At 42.7% G+C, this 17130-nt stretch overlaps 1 protein-coding gene across 1 annotated transcript in view; it reads right to left on the bottom strand.

Annotated features, from left to right (window-relative positions):
- TRPC4 (transient receptor potential cation channel subfamily C member 4) overlaps nucleotides 1-14935 on the bottom strand; it is a 131877-nt gene extending 116942 nt beyond the window's left edge. Inside the window, exon 1 of the mRNA XM_054628032.2 lies at nucleotides 14796-14935. The gene's annotated coding sequence lies outside the window, so the exon portion shown is untranslated. The remainder of the gene's footprint in view (nucleotides 1-14795) is intronic.
- Nucleotides 14936-17130: the final 2195 nt, after the last annotated feature.

Below are 17130 nucleotides of genomic sequence, written 5' to 3'. Positions count from 1 at the left end.
CTGAGTCCTACAGCAAGTGAAGGTACTCTGTTGCTGTACTTCTGTCTATAGATACACATTTAAACACATGCTACAGGGCTTAAAAAATCTAGATGCAGGCAGTAAGACTGTGGCTGTATTCAAATCAGTTGAGAAATTTCCCAAAACATCAACACAGCTTATTTTCTTCATTTAAGTTATTATCTTCCAGATTGTAATCCACTACAGTTTACAAGTTCATTGTGTTACTTCGCACAAACAATAGGATTTACATATCTGATACTCAGGAAATCAACACTTTTTCTAGAGGAAGTACCAACACAATTTTTACAGAAAAATACACAAATTATCAAGATCACTTGACACTTCAAACGGTAGTCTTTCACTTTCAATTGATTTTATTTGGAGAAAAAAAAAAGAAGAAGATTGTTTTCATTGCCTAGCTCCATCTATTTGTTCCAGTACAGTATATTTATATTCATTTTCAGGGATCTGTTCCAACTCTTCCTTTGTTTGGAGTCTCTTCTACTTGACTGCCAAGACACCGTGTAGCTCTTGGTCTGTGTCGCTTCTTATTCAACAGCTAGAGAAAATTAAATACCCTTAAGAATCTTATACCACCCAAATACATGACTCATTTGATTCTCAAAAGCTGCCAGGACTGCTACAGTTCAGCAATTACATCCACAATACTACATAGCTGACTTTTGGTGTCACTCAGATAGTGTTATTTAAGGCTCCAGTGGTATTATCATACTTTGTTTTCTCTGTGCTTTCCCAGGAAATTTTAAGCACATTATCATGTCCCCTTTGATTTCTTTCTAGTGAAGTCTCCAAAATGGTATATGGTAAAATGTTCCATCCTCTACTGCCAACAGCCCAGCAAGGCAGTTTGTCCCACTGCTCACAGTGTCTCTCAATCTTGACTGTTGCTAAAATATCAAAGGCATTACAACTGCTCAGTAGTTTGAGTAATAACACAGCTGAAGTCAGTGGCAAAGCAAACTTTGACTTAGCAAGGTAGGCTGGGATTGAGGAAATGATAAGTTAATTACTATAGGATTTCTGTTTAAATGTCAGAAAGCAATGAAGAGTTAACACGTGTATAAGTACAACAGTACTGCTACACTACAGGTGCAATAGCTATACTTACTGTATAGCCCAAAAACTGCTTTTTCTCAAATTACTAGTACCTCTTTCACTAACTGGCACTAGGAAATGACAGATAAAGTGATTTTTGTACCTTTTTGAATCACTGTGATAGAGCTTTACTGTACTATTCAATCTTAAATCTTCTATTTGTAGTGATCCCTTTCTCCTTCAGCAAACCATAGTTTATAAACTTCAAAAACCTCTTGGAAATCTTTCCAGTACTCTTCTATTCCCTGGTGTGCTTCCTCCTAATCTGTGTGTTTTACTTGAACAGTTTCTTAATTTTTTGTAATTAAACAGCTGTTAAACCTTCTTTCAAACAGATGTTAATTACTACTGCTTTCTGATCGCATCTCTAATCCAGTTTATATCTTTAATCCTGTTGCAACTTCTTTACTTTTTCTAATATTTTTAAATAAAAAATCATATCTATCTTGAAATAGATATGATGGATATGTTCTCTCCTCGGTTTTAGCATTATAGCAAAATTGCATTCATGTTTCGGACCACTACTGAAACCCCAAAGAGCGAGAGAGGAAAATGGGAAAGATGAGGATTTCAGTTGCTACAATTTTTGAAACTTCAGCCCAGCCCACTCATGAGGAACAGATCCATTTTCAGTAGTCCAGAGATAATAAGGTATGATGAATTAGGATCTTTTGCTTAATAAAGGATTTTCAGAGGTTGTTACAGTCTCTTGTATACTTGAATAAAGTTATTTACCTGAAAAGAATTATTCAGTTTATTTGTATTGGCATTCAAGGCTTAGACATCTGGAGAAGAAACCCCAATTCCCTCAGGTTTGTTTATCATCCAGCACTAGGACAGACCTTGTACAGTTTGGGGGGTTTTGTACAACACAGAAAATAATTATGATTATTAAAACTGAATATATTATTATAAAATAACAATAAAATAAGCACCAGGCTGTTAAAGGAGAGAACTGTGAAAACATGTCTGTGAAAATTCAACACCCAAGCAATGAAGAAATAAGCTGCTTTATGGACCTCAGCAAATATGAGTGTGGACTTTATTCGTTCTTCAGAACAGCTGCTACTGGCTTCACTTAAGCTTGGAAATCTATTTTGTGTGCAGCTTTTGGCCATCTTCATTTCTGACCTGGCAGCCCAAGTCAAATCCTTGCATTCCATTAATTTTCTCTTGGTAGCACTTAGCACTTACCTTTGTTTGATCAAGGAATTTTCCAGTTCTACTATATAAGTTACCAGCTAGCACTGAAAGGAACAGGATAAATTATCTGCAGATGACAGATAACAATAATCAATGACTCAGAAGAAATTCAACTTTTCTGTGTGACAGTTCTGAAAATATTCTTTTTAATGCATTTAAAGTTTAAAATATTCTTTTAAATGCACGAGATCTAGAACTGAAAAGTAATTTCTGTGGACCAGTTTGTGACTGACTCAAACATGGTTACCTAGAGAAGTCTAACAGATTGGCTGGTTTTGATCTCTCCAGTACTTTTACACTTAGCCATCCTGTGCAGCTACTTCATAGGTCCAGGCAAAAAAAGAGGGCAACTTCCTCAGCGTTTTGTAGACAGGCGAGTGTAGAGACTATTGTGGGAGGAGGAGACAGGGAAGACGGGGCAGAGGCACCCTGGGAGGATTCTACTGTATGAACATCAACCACTTGTAGTTGTAGTTCACTCCCTCCTTTCTGGAATATTCCCTGTTCCTCACTCCCCCATTGGACCTTGTCACAAGAGCACACTCTCCGCACATTTCTATAGGTGTACCCCCGATCGCCCCACCTTGTCCCCTCCTCTGAGCCCTCTCCCCACTGGTTGATTTGTACCCCGACCCTGCCTACCCTCTTCCCTTTATAAATCCGGGTGCCAGGCCGGTTCGGGGCTTGAGCTCACCCGGGCACCGGTGCTTTTCAACTGCAGTTGTATCCCTGCTTCCCTCCCTCCGTGGAGCCTGGGACAATCCTCAAACCCAGTTGTGTTTGCACCGGTGCCTCGAGTCCTCCTTCTCCCTGGTCGTGCTATCGATACACATCCGGGACTGCGCTTGCGGTGCACGGGGAGGAGCCGCTCCACGGGACCCACGAAGGAGTGACCTGCCGGCACCCACACAGGAGTTCCCTACGGGGGGAACAACCCAGCAACTATCAAGAGGTTTAAGACAAAAAAATGTAATCTTGGCTATGTGTTTCCTGTTTTTACCAACAAAAAAGGTTCATCAGGGATTTCAAGTTACTGTTTTTCTCAATCAATCAACAAGGACCGTATCCAGGTGCATGTCCCAGGGCAACTAAAACTGTCAGGCCTGGATGACATTTTCTACATTGGGTTACATAATATATGCTGCTTACCCTGAAACCCCCTTTTTCACTGTGACAGTATCCTCCTCCTCTATCCTCACAATGCTTCTTGCACTCAGATAAGGAGATCACAAAACACAGCCTTCTGCCACTGTACTGACTCTTTGGGAAACATCCAGCAGGATCCTGAGAGATCACATCACAGAATCATAAAAAGGTTTGGGTCGGAAGGGATATCAAAGATTATCTAGTCCCAGCCCCTCTGCCATGGACAGAGGATGATGCTCACTAGATCAGGTTGCTCAAAGCCCCATCAAACCTGAACACTTCCAGGGATTGGGCATACACAGTTTCTCTGGGCCATGTTTTGTTTTTTATATTATGCACACTTTGGTCTTCAGACTCAAAAGCAGGTTTCCAAGGAGGTTTAGAAACCGTGTAGCACAAGAGTACTCTGCCTCCTTTCAGATGCTTTCCCTGTAATCTGCAGTTCACCTAAGGTTCAGTTTAAAATGTTATTGTTAGACTTTCATTAATCTGATTAATAGACTGCTGTGCTTTTAATTGCATCAGTTATAGCTTCTACATAAAAGTCTACCAAGAAAAAAAATTGTTTCTGGATAATAAACAAAATGAAAGATAATAGATTAGTCCTAGTTGAGCTGTATTTGCTACCAGACTTGAGAAAAAATTCCTTTATAGGAGCTGGGTCTAAGTTTGCATAGTGTCAGAGCTGTCAGCTCCACAGACAGAAGTCGCTGGCCTTCAAGAAGGCTCCACTTCCTAGGAGTCTCTAAATTCACAAGAAAAGTAACTGCCTCTGAACTTTCCATGTCCTGGTAGGTTGCCATTAAGTGAAGAGCTCTTCTCTGTTTGGGGTGGCAAAGAAGCCATACTTGGCAAAGAGCTGGACTCACTCAGTTTTTAAATCTTACGAACAAGTGTAGAGAGATAAATACTCCCGGGCAACGAGATACTGATAGAACTCTGTGTGTGCTCACACAAAGCACACACTTTAATAGGCTGTATTAGGCTGTATCAGGCTGTATTCCTGAACTCTGGGTAGCTCTTTCAGTCAACAGAGCAAATATTAACTTTTCATGTGTGTCAGTTACACAGCGCACATAAATATTTCTCTCTACATGTACATATACATGTGTTGTTCTTTCATGTGTGTATAAAACTCTATATGCATATACGTACAAAACTGTAAGGATCTATAAATGTGAGAATTTTGGCACAGAAATACAATTGGAGCATCCATAATCTTGGAAATCATTCCATTATAATACAAAGTCTGGTTTCACAGTTGACATAAGTAGAAGATAAAATGTTGAACCCATGTTACCTTATGTTCAGTGAAATCTATGGGATTTACTGAAGGTATGAATAACAGCTTGAACATACTGAATATATAATTGTACACTAGAGTTCTGCTTATAGTAGAGACTTTCAAGACTGATATTTTTTCATTTGATGTACTATAGACTTGAAACAGAAATAGGTTTTTGGCAATTCTATAAATTGCTGTTCAGAATGGCTCCTGAATGTTTTACAAAAGATTAAAAAAGAAGTTTGGTTCAAAAACTGTACATGCCATTTCCTACTTGATTTTTCACTCTTGAAGTCAATTTCCCAGCAACAAAAAGATGCAGGAACTCTTATAATGAGATACAGTGAGATTTTAGACCTTGTCAGCTACAGCAGTATATTTAAAACAAAGATTCACTGCCTCCCTCCATCAATATTCCATATATATGAGTCTCTAAAGTACAACAGGAAAAGGTATTTAGACAGAGAATGAAGAAAATTTTCTATTACACAGGACAGATGCTGGCTGCAGCTTTGGCAATAATTACGAACAGATTAATGTTTCAGGACTACATATTTTTCTAAAATACTCAACAATGAAAAGATTTCAGATTAGATTCTCCACAACTTGTAATTGCATTGACTGCATTAGAGTGGAAAAGTCAACACAATGTATTTTTCATAAACTCCTAAATTATTGAGAAGAAACAAGAAGCTGTCAAAGCACTATAATTCTCTTGAAACTAAGGGGACAAATTTTCTAAAATTACATCATCTTTACATATGTAGGATTGATGAGAAGGCACAATTGCTTTATTTTGTATTTTGTAAAATTTCACATAAGAGTGGTGCAATTTCGAATTACTTTGACCATTATCACCATCTTAAATTCACTTGTGATCTTAGAATTTCCCTAAGACCAAACAGCACACATAGTTGCAATGTCCGACAACTAAATGCAAAAATAAATGAAAAAGCACAAAGTTTTTGGGATTTTAGGAACATTTACAATATGCAAAAGCGGCTGACAGAGTTTTTGAACATGGCATCTTTGGCTACAAAATGACCTTCTTAAATGACAGCTACTTGTAAAACAAAAGTATGTCATAAAAGGAGTTTTCTCAGGGAGTTATGGCAAAGGAATGGGAGATATTTTGAACAATGAGCTGAATATCTGATCTAAGGTCACACTTCCAAGGGAGAATGAAAACATGCAAAGTACAAACATCTTTAAAATATTTTTAACACCTGAGAAATTGCTAAAGAGATGTTAGTTTGTGCATTATTGATATTTTTCTTTGTTGTCATATATAAAATGTTCACCTAAACTTTCAAATTGTACTCTTAAATCTGGATTAAGGAAAATGTGAAAATGTCTCATACTGAGAAGAGGAATGAAGCCAATGCTTAACAGGAAGCACCTTCTGAAGCTGCTTTCAGTAGAACACCAGAAATTCTTTATGCTTGAATACTTTCTTGAATTAAGGTTAAATCAGAAGGAATTATCTTATTTCTTAAAATGAATTCCATCATGTTCTGGCCAAAAAGCATTGCTATCATGGGTGGCGGATTGGATTAGGTAATTTTTACTGTAGGCTTTGTTTTTCAGCAATGGGTTTAAGAAAAGAGTGTTAAAATGACAGCAAGTAGGCAATTCAGTAAGAAAACATTAATGGAATAAGACGGCTAAAGTATCATATTTCCCCAGCACACATGTCAACCAACCTATCATGTTTTCAAAAGAAAATCAAGCCCTTAAAGATGTCTATTATCTAACTGTCACTGGGAGTATCATGGGGAAGATGAGCATGAACTGACCTACTTGAGTGTGCTAATGTCTCTCAAGTGTCATGGTCTTCATTGTCCTCTATTTCCCTGATTGCTCTGAAATGGCAACACTTTTTGTTTTGAAATGTCAGCTTATTTCTATCTTCCCCAAAGTCCCACTCTTGCCCTTGCTAATTTGCCCAAATTCAGCAAACCTTGGTTTCAGCAAAAGCCTGGTTTTAGATTATCACTGCGCAGAATCACTAATCAGCAATGACTCTTTCTGAAAACAAGGATCCTGACATGTGGAGTTTGGGTAGTGCAAGACACTATGTCCTAAATTATTTGTTTCTTGGGTGTTAATAGCAATGCCCTGAAGAACTTCAAAGGCTCTGAGGACTAACCAAAAAAAGAGTTCCTTGAACATATCTCATCAGACAGACCGACGGACCCACATGAAGGTACTGCTGGCCCAAACCTCTCCTCAGGGACAGCTGATTGCTTCTTTCCCACATACCTTAGTGCCATTAAAGCCAAATGAAATCTCTTCAGTCTCAACCAGAGCTCACCTACAGCTTTGGGACTTAATGTACTGAGCAAGTGAGTTGGAAATCTGAAGTTAATAAGAGACATGGATGAATGCACAGGAGCACATCAATTAAGGCGACACTGGTGAAACCCCCCACTAAGGGTGCTAAGCAGGAAATACCCTGCTATGAGAGTCTGCTTCTTTAACAAAATAAAAGGACAGAACAGATAGATGACATACATCCACATCCTAGGCACTGGAGAATCTTTAAAACTATAAAAACCTCTAAAGCTAAATCCTGTCTGCACTTAATCCAAAGGAATTCTTCAGATGGAAAAAAGTCCCTACTTGACCTAAAGCCACCACAAGCAGTAGCAAAAGGAGGGTGGTTTCTAGGAAGTGAGCGCACAGTGGGGATGAATGAGAAATCCTTCTTTGATCCTAACCCATCCTTATAAAATCCAGCTTGTGCAGACAAGCTAGTTCAGTCAGTCAGTGTAGCTCTGAGGATGGACTAGTGGCCAAGAACTGAAATGCAACCCAGCTCACTGAGCATCCCCTGCTTCCCTCCTCTGTGGGCAAAATCATACTGAAAAGAAGGGACTTTCAAACTCCTGTTCAATCTGCTTGGTTTAAGTATTTTGAAAAAAGCAAATTTTAATTACAAAAAAAAAAAAAGAAAAACAGAAAGAGTTATGTGGAAGTTTAGTTCTACATAAAGACACTGCAGCAAAATAAATGTAATCATCTCAAATCACATCAGTATTTGGTACAACTGGCCTCAGTGCATAAACAAATATGCTCAAAGTTACTATCACTAAGTTAAACAACAATGAATAAAATATTTTTATGTAAGTGGACAAACAAAAATATTATTTTGTAATTGCTCTGTAGGAAGCATGATGCCTTCTATGAGAAAATACAAGAGTAGTTACAGACTAGGAGTTAGTGCAAATACCTGCCTATGTCATCAAGTCGAAATATGTGATCTCTGTGTCATAGGTACCAGGTTCCTTAACAGATTAAGAAAAATTAGTGCAACACATTCTTCATATTAGACTTAGGAAACTTTATTAATCATTATGTGACACAATAAAGTACTCCAATTTAAAACATGTGAGAAATAAAGCCGAGACACATATTCACTAAGCCAGGAATCCAAAACACTGACATCCAAGGCTGGTTTGTCATCCAATTTTCCTTCATTACAAACGGGAAGAAATGCACTCCCTGCAGAGGGCAATTAATTTCCTTCAAGATATGTCATATGAATCACCCTGTGAAGTTACCAAGTTCTTTCTAAAGGCAATACAGACTCAGAGGTCTGATGCTACAGTGTCTAGATGAATTCAAAGACAAACAGTTAGTTACAGCCTTTGGAATGACAGTTTTGTAGCTAAGAGGCTTAAGGAAAATTAGACAACTGCTCTATAGGCAACATGGAATTGGTTTTATTCATGGCCAAAATTCCTGCTGTAGGGTATCTGCTAGCTAGTTAGAGCCACTATAGGGAAAGCTCGTGTGGTGTTGCAGGTATAAATGCACTACAGAACACACCACATTTGAAAAACAAACTCACTGTGCCAGCATAAACAAATCCAAGGGATTGACTGCAGCTCTCATAACTTTAAATCATTATCATCAGAAAGAAATGGCCAGTACCTCTCCCAACCTAAAAAATAAAAAGTTGTCAATATAAACAAAACACAAATGGAATATTTCACCTATTTTTCAGTGGAAGATAGGCAGGATCAATTCAGCAATCGGTGCTGAAGAGCAGCAAAAGGATTGCTTCTGAAGTGTTTAATAATAATGAGCATTTCCACATGAACATCACTTAAAACTATTTCCTCACTGAGAGATAATTTCTGTATTCAGTGGACTAAGGTACACTGTGGTGCTGGCAGTGCTGAGAACATCTGAAGAAAGAATTTGTTCTTGCCTTCCCTTGGTCCACAGATACAATGTGTTCTCTCTGGAAAAGTCACCTTGCTCTTGGACGAGGCAGGATGTGAGCACCCAGAACTGTGTTTCTTCCTTTGCAAGAGTCCAGCTGACACTCCCATTTTCCTTGGAAAAACTAGAAGATGTATTTCAGCTACTCAACCCATCCACAAACTCCTAAAAATTTTGACAACAGACAACAGGATGTTTAAATTATGTTGCAGACATCTGTTATTCCTATGATGTCAGCATGAATATCCGGAAAGTCAGCAGGATCTTAAGATGCCTTAGAAGAAAACCAGTGTCCATTTAATGTCTCCTCTGAAACTGTTTGTTTATTTGTTTGTTTGGGTTTTTGACACCACTAGAGTAAGGTTGATCTTGCCTTACTTCACCTGTGTGAAATTAAACAACAATCAGCAACAATAAATACCTGATTTCTTTCCACTCAGGTATGAATTGGATCGATCAGTTTGCTTATGGGAGGTTTCTGTCTCTCCAGTGACTATACAAAGAATGTAGGTGGATGGTGTTCACAACTACAATCACATTTGTGGGACCTAGGTGAAAAAAACCCCACAGGCCTTCACTGCTAAAATCCCTTTTTAGAGCTTTTCAAAATTTACTCTTAATTTTTTTTAATTGAAATTAGTATATAGAAATGTACTATGGGTAATTTCAAATCAGACACAATATGACCCTCCATCTTCTGCTATAATCCTATTGCTCATTCCTTTACTCAAAAGAAGTAAATTGGTCTGGTTTACTTTTTATAATGGAAATGAGAATAGCAAATCAATGCATAGAATACAATACTTATTGGCAGAGACAAATTAAAGTATATGAATTTTTAGAAGAAAAAAATATGGAAGAAAATATCATTTTCACTGAATGTAAATTTGGTACTCTGTCTTCTCTGGCCTGACATCAAACTGCTTATCAGTTAAAAAACATCTCCTAGGCAGAATGCCTCCATCTCTCTAGGAGATGTGAGAGGTAAGGAGGACTGAGGCTCTCAGGCCAGGCCAACTTCTCACCATACATTTTCGTCTGGATACAGAGCTGCATTAATGCCTCATTCATACTTTATGACCAGGGTTAATAATCACCCCCACTACTTAACCATCACTGAGAGAGTTTCTTGGTTCTTTGGCAGCAGCTGCCTCTTTCTGACAGACACGACAACCAGACACCTGAGCTGAAAAGTGACAAAAATTTTAGTTATTAAGTAGTTATAATTTAAGTAGTTATTATAGACAGTTTGCATAAGACTCACTGTTCTGAAAAATTCTGGAAAGGAAACTGGATTGCAGAGGTGGAAGCTGGCAAACTTCCAGAAGATTTGAGTTCATGCTATTTACAGATTTTATAAAAGTTAGTAAAGCAGCTTGGAGCACGTGCATGTGTATGCATGGTTTTGGGTTTTTTTTAAAAATGTATATTTTAGGCTGATTATATCAACCATTTATCCTGTATCTACTGACCTCTGTGCTTACTCAGCCTTTATGAAGCACTACCACAGCCTGCTCTGCACAGCTGGGATTCAGCAAATCTGTCTTAAGAAGGTTCCTTGTCTCGGCGTTTGCTGCATGGTTAACAAAGAGAGACAGTCACCTGTGGAGGATGCTTGTTCTATTATAAAAGAGATGACAAAATACAGAGGATGGTTTACTCTCTGCTTCAGCCCTTCTCTTTCCAGGAAAGGAAGACAGACACTCCAGGTTCACCCTGACAGCTGGCAAACAGGTATTCCATGTCAGTTCAGGGTTATCAAATGTAGCCACAACAGGTTAGCCTGCATGCTACAAGATCTGTAGGAGGCTGGAGTCCTCCCAGGTGCCAGCTCTCAGTCAACGGATCCATCCTTTGCCTGACCAGCTGGCACCTTCTGATACCAGTGTTAAGGACAAGAGGAGCCCAGCACTTCCTTTGCCAGTAGGGTCTTGGGTATGAACACAGGTAACACAGGCTTTCTGGTTCTCTGAGCCAAGGAAGGATGTACTTGTGGTCCTTAACACTGGTATCAGAACCGCTCTAAAAAGCCAAAACCAAATGGAAAGATCTTGTTTATCACAGAAAACCAGCGTATGCTGAGCTAGGACTGGAAGAGCTTAAGGGCACCACCACATGCTCAGGGGCTGTCCATGCACCAGTGGTGGAATAGGAGGGCTTTGCCTCCTGAGGAAAGGCTGCTTGATCCTCAGAAGTTTCCAACGATATGTGGAAAGCATCTCCAGAAGAATCCCATAACCTCTTTCCCCAAAAAGCCCAGTGAAAAGTCTTTCTCTATTTACTGTTCCCTTTTCTACCCAATGCATAATATACCAGATAATATAATTATAACATTCCAATGGCTCATCTGACACACACAAGTATGTCAGAAGCTTTTGAGATTAATATATCGATCACAGACTCAGTGACCAAGAAATTGCAGAAACTGTCACGGACTTCAGAGATTAGATTTGACTGGCTCATAATCTTAGACAAACGTACAATTCACTCAAATTTAAGGAAGTTCTCCTGTCCCACTTCAGCCCATATTTGCTGGAAAATATGTAAAAAAAAGGAACTTTTATCCAAGGTTCCCTTTAGTTTTTGTCTCACATCAGTCAATATGTCTGTTAAACCAAAGCAGACATTTGAAGTGTGAAGGAAAACCTCAAATGAAACCAAAACAGCCCACAACTCCAAGAAGAACATGATGTAATAGTGAAGTCATTTATTTGTTACTTTAGTCTCTGTGTCACACTAAAAACCTTTTAACTCCTTTGAAAACGTCACTGTACAAAGAAATTGTCTTATTTTTAATTGCTTCTCTTTTGACAGTCTTAAATTCTATTTGACTGAAAGGTGATGCCCCTTTAAAGGACTTCTGCATGCATATCTGTTACAGAAAGGTTTAATTTGCTCAGCCTTCCCCTGTATTCACTTAACAAAACTATATTAATTAATATGCATTTAGTCAGGAGATTATTTTTTTTTCCCAGCAACAAATCACAGTGGACATGAGGATCCTGGCACCATTGTTGCTGGTGTTACACTAACACTATGCTATACTACTTAACGTAGTGTCAGTGTATTAAAGCAAGGGCAAGTTTGGGTTATCCTTCTCAATGATTGAGGACTTATAAAACAGATGGTTTCTGGAATTTTGTTTCATCACAAAACATGGTGATGGAAGACTGATTTACACACAAAGTTTTACCTTCAACCCTCCTTCAGTAATTAAGAAACATTATATTTGCAAAAGTAACAAGAACATAACCCAACACAACTTAAAACTGAATAGAAAAAGTAATGATAAATCTGAGACTCAAAAAGCCATTACATTTCTGAATAGAACAATGCTCCATCTATTTTTATCTGCTTTTTCTTTTAACAGGTTATAACAGAGTCTTTTCTTCCTGCTTCTATTCTGCCTTTCCGTAAGATAAGTTAAGGGGACATAGTCATCATTTTCAAAATTAATTCAGTCCCTTTTAACACTGACTACCAGCACCACCAGAGGCAAGCAGAGATGCCACAGAGGATTTTCCTTGTTGGTTTTGCCATCTCACTCCAGTGAATCAAATCCCAGAAAAAGCTGACAGATTAAACAGTGTACTGGTATGGAGACAGGTCTCAGGTCTTTGGAGGAGCAGTCATGCATATTTTTCCTAGTCAATTAAGTCAGGCAATAAACACACACACACACACACACACAAAGGTGAAAGCCAATCCTTTAACTGTTTTCTCTACGTGTGTCCTTCAATATGCACTTTGTGGTCTCTCCACACTGAAGAAATGCAAGCCCATTGTCACCAAGAGTAGAACCACATTGGTTAGGACCCAACATTTTCAGTAGATAAGCAAAGCTATCTCAAAAAGAAAATCAAAATCATACCAGATCTGTAGTGACCTCAATTTCACTTAAATTTCAGCTAGCAGTATTTGCCTCTAAATAGCATGAGATAAGAAGAAATAGAATTTTTTTTCTGGAGCTATTTTAAGGGCAATGACTGCTATACATAGATTCAGAGTAAGTGGCTGAAGTTAAATTTAAAAGACAGACATATTTTTGTTTTCCTGTTTCCAAATAGAGTCTCATCTGTTCCTAACTCAGAATAACAGAGGCAAAAAGAGAAAAAAAACCCCACAGTAAAGAATGCCATCATCCTGCAAACAAGACTAAGGCCTTTCAGTGTAGAAGGCAACACCAAAGGAAAACCATGTTTGGCTTCAGCTATTTTGATATTGAAGGATAAAGCTTATTTCTGAGTCTTGTCTAAAAAAGGGGCGTAAATTCAGGTCTTCCAGAATTTTTGCTATTCTAAAACAGGTCTAAAGGATTCTTACTGGTGCCTGGCTTCCCTAACTGTACACAAAACTATTGCTTAAGTGAATGAGGTTAATTTATGGAAAATTCAGTATGCTTGCACAGAAATCCTTGCTAAGCTATCCAGGTGTGGGCTTTGAAGCAAGTAACATAAACACTGAAATGTTCCGTATCTATGCAATACAATCAAATTTGAAATTTCAAGCAAAGTGGACTTAAAGGTACTATAATACTGATATTTAGTGAGTAGAACTTAAACTATGTCCCACTCTGTCTATTCTGCATTCTAAAGAAAATCTTTACGTGAACTGTTTCTTAGAACTACTTATTTCTCAGATGAAACCAACATGCATCTCTGTTACCTATGTTTTTTACTTTTTTTTTCTTTTTTTGTGGAGTACTCATTCTCTGGAACAAAAACACATAATAGAAGGTGTTTTTATTTACTTCCACCTGAAAGGTATTATAATGTTGGAAGAGCCATCTCACAAGTCATGCGTAGAGAAATCTAAAATTCGGTTGCCATGCTAACAGGAAGTCACGCAACTAAGTCCAGTAAAACAAAAGTGCATAAATGATGCTTTCTGGTAAAAACAGAGAAATATTAGATTAACAAGTCTTTCGGTTTTGACAACTGTAGCCACAACTACAGTTGCGTGCCTTGGTAGAGTGCTGAATTTCTGTCGGCATTTAAACCTCGAGAGCATCAGCTGCTTCTTCCCAAGAGGACCACAGCTTCTCTCCCATCACCTCAGGCATCAGGGCCTTGCCGTGTAAACCCCAGATGGGGATGAACCCACCAGTCCCTTCCTCTGCTCCAGGAGCCGTCCCATTGCCCACTTCACCCTGCTGTGCTCCTGCCGCCTGCACCTCGCCGTCCTCCAGGTCCCTCCTGGGGGCTGGCAGGACCCCCGCTTTCCCTGGAGGGTTCCTGCGGACTGCGCCGGCGGCTAGCGAGGTCCCCTCGGGAGGAGCCGCCTGCGGGGACACCGCAGCTGCGGCCGCCACCGCCGTGGGGACCAGGGGCGGTCCGCGGCGCGGCTCCCGCACCCACCCGTGTGCGCGACATGTGAACTCCCGCCCGGCGCTGCCGGGGCCGCGGCGCTCTCAGCGCCGGCAGCAGCCGCGGGGGCGAGAGTGGAATGGGTGCGGAGCGCGGGTGGCGGATGCGGAGCCTCCTCCTGCCCCGCGGAGCGGCCCCCGCCCGCTCCCTCCGGCCCCCTGGGCGCTCCGCTGTGCTGCAGGTGTCACCCAGCGACCGAAGGATGCCGTTCCCCACGGCAGCGGCTGCCAGGGAAAAATACGTTTATTACAAACAAGAGGAAGAAGAGATCCTAATACTCCTCTGGACTATCACCAAGGGCCAAGGGCGCGCACGATGTTGCTTTAGGCTGCTTGCGTCGGCGCAAAAAGTTACCTTAGACAGTCATAGGCACTTCTTTTTGCAGAGGGTTAAAAAGGTAATCAAAGGCTCAGAAAGAGGACAGGTCAAAGTTGATGAGGACTTACTTGGTTTAGCTGCTTGCGTTGACAGCCGGCATCTTCCGACAGTAGTTCTAACAGGTCACATTTTCCCATGGAAGTTGCACCCTTTTCAATCCCGTTTGCAAATTAAATCCCTTCAGAACGTGTTTGTTTTGTTTCACTGGCTGCCGTCCATCTCAGGCACTATCCACATTTTTTACTTTATTTTCTCCATATTTGCCAGACATGCAGGCACTCTCGGACGCACGCCACGAGTCAGCGGGTGCCCATCACCGCCGCCCGGGGGACCGCGCCTGCCGCCGGGTTCCGCTGCAACAGATGAGAGGCAGGTTCTTCCCCGGTTGCTTAGCGCGGCGTCTCCTTATTCCCCCGGGAAGCCTCATGCCGGCTACGGAAAGTAACAGCTCCTCCCGACGCGGCGGTCCCCTCCGGAGCGCGGGCTGCGGGGCGCGGGAAGGGGGGAAAGGCACCCCAATACCGGCGGAAGGAGCGCGGACGGGCACACGCCGGGTTCCTCCGTCCTCGCCGCTGCGCTCTCTCCCAAGCTGGCCGCAGGCTGCGCCTCGGCGGGCGCTGTCCCGCCGCCCCCCGCCCGCCCGCCCGCCCGCCCGGCCGCCGCCCCCGCCGCGCTGTGCCCGCGCCCGCGCCCCCCTGCGGCCGCGCCGCGCACCGCGCCGGCTCCGCGGGGCTCCGCGCACGCAGAGGCCGCCCCGGGCGCTCCGCGGGGCTCAGCGGAGGCTGCCGCGGGCGCTCCGCGGGGCTCACCGGCTGCCGCCCCGGGCACGGGGAGGAGCGAGAAGGCGCCCGCCGGGCGCTGGAGCGGGGCTCGTCGGCGAGCCGAGAACGCGCACCGCTCGGGACCGCTCGGAGGCAGACGCACCAAGGAGCAGCCTCGACTCCGCGGAAAGTTCGCTGTTACATCGCTCCGCATCTGGGAAAGCCCTGAGCCGCTCCATGCAGCCGCGGTGGGGCTCTGTGAGTCCGCCTCCGCGGGGACCGAGCCCAGCGCGCTCCGAGCCCGAAGCTGAGGTTCGCTCCAGGTAGCTCGCCCGACGCTCCTTCCCGAGGCGCAGCAAAGGCTCTGCCCTGGTTCCGCCACTCGGCGCAGCCTCCAGCCGGGTGGTCCCTGCCCTGCGCCGCCCCACCTCGCCCGGTGCCTCTGGGTCAGCCCGGCCTGGACGTTAACGGGACCGAGCCGCGGCCAAGACTGGTAATAGAGGAGCAGACGGAATGAGGCTGCTCAACCCCCAGTTCCCCGCTTTACTTTTCCTTTCCCTAAAAATTTGTGACAGAATTTTAATGCATGAGCTTAGAAATAGTAGGGAAAAGATACAACGTGCAGAGACAGAAGTGCTTAACAGAACATCCATGTTTTTGGACATGTTTGTTTGTTTGTTTGTTTGTTTTGGGCTAATATAATAATAATACAAAACAACAACAACAACAACAACAACAACAACAACGGTTATTATTATTTGCGGTCTGTCTGGACTCAGCCCCGCGCTGGGGTCTGGACACGATGCGCGCAGGGGCCACCTGCCACCATGTGCAGAGCGTGCCGTGCCCGGGCGAACATCCTTCAATTCCGGCTCACTCCTGCCCCCCGGGAGGCTGGCTCCCGCCTGGCACGGCCGGGCAGCATGCCACCGGGTTCGCGCATAGCCTGTCTCTATGGATGAATAGCTTCCACCTGGGGGCTCCGAGAGAGAAGCGGGGTGAAATAAGCCCAGGGCAGCACCGGGCAGGGCCGAGTCTCAGCGGGGCGTGCAGTGCAGCGCAGGCAGCCCAGCCTCCAAGAGCCCTTGGCTTCCTGCACCGCAGGGACGGGAGTGTCCCTCGAGCTGGGTTCTACCTGCTTCCCTGGAGAACACCGAGGAGTGAAGTGCTTGCCAAAGCAGGCAAGCCTGAAAATGTCACTACAGCAAGTGTGAAGGAAATGCCAGCCACAGCACGCACTGTGAGAACGAGCACCAGACCACCAGACCTCCACGGGCAGCAGAGGTGATGCAATTAATCTGCATTAAGCTGCGCAGTGAAAATGCCAGGTGGATTCTGCCCTTGGACTTCCACATTTGCAGCATCAAGTCTCTGAGTTGGACTGCTGTGTGAACCACTGGCACATGTATTTTAGATGTGCCCCAAGTTAGGCACTGCTGGGATTTCAGCAGAAGCATACTGCCTTTGGGGACCTGCTCAGAAAGCAGCCTCATCCCACTGGGCAGTGTGCAGTACAGGCAGGCTGTAACAGCTGTCTGCGGGTCTCTTCCTAAGAGATGCCAGAGGAACACGTGAGATCAACTCGTGTCAGTTCAAATACAGATCAAATACCAAAAGCAGCTGCTTGGAAAGCTGAGCCAGT

The sequence above is a fragment of the Agelaius phoeniceus genome, chromosome 2 (genome assembly GCF_051311805.1).
Source record: "Agelaius phoeniceus isolate bAgePho1 chromosome 2, bAgePho1.hap1, whole genome shotgun sequence".
Classification (NCBI taxonomy): Eukaryota; Metazoa; Chordata; class Aves; order Passeriformes; family Icteridae; genus Agelaius; species Agelaius phoeniceus.
Note: the sequence above shows the minus strand (reverse complement) of the source record. Positions and strands in the feature narration are given on the sequence as shown.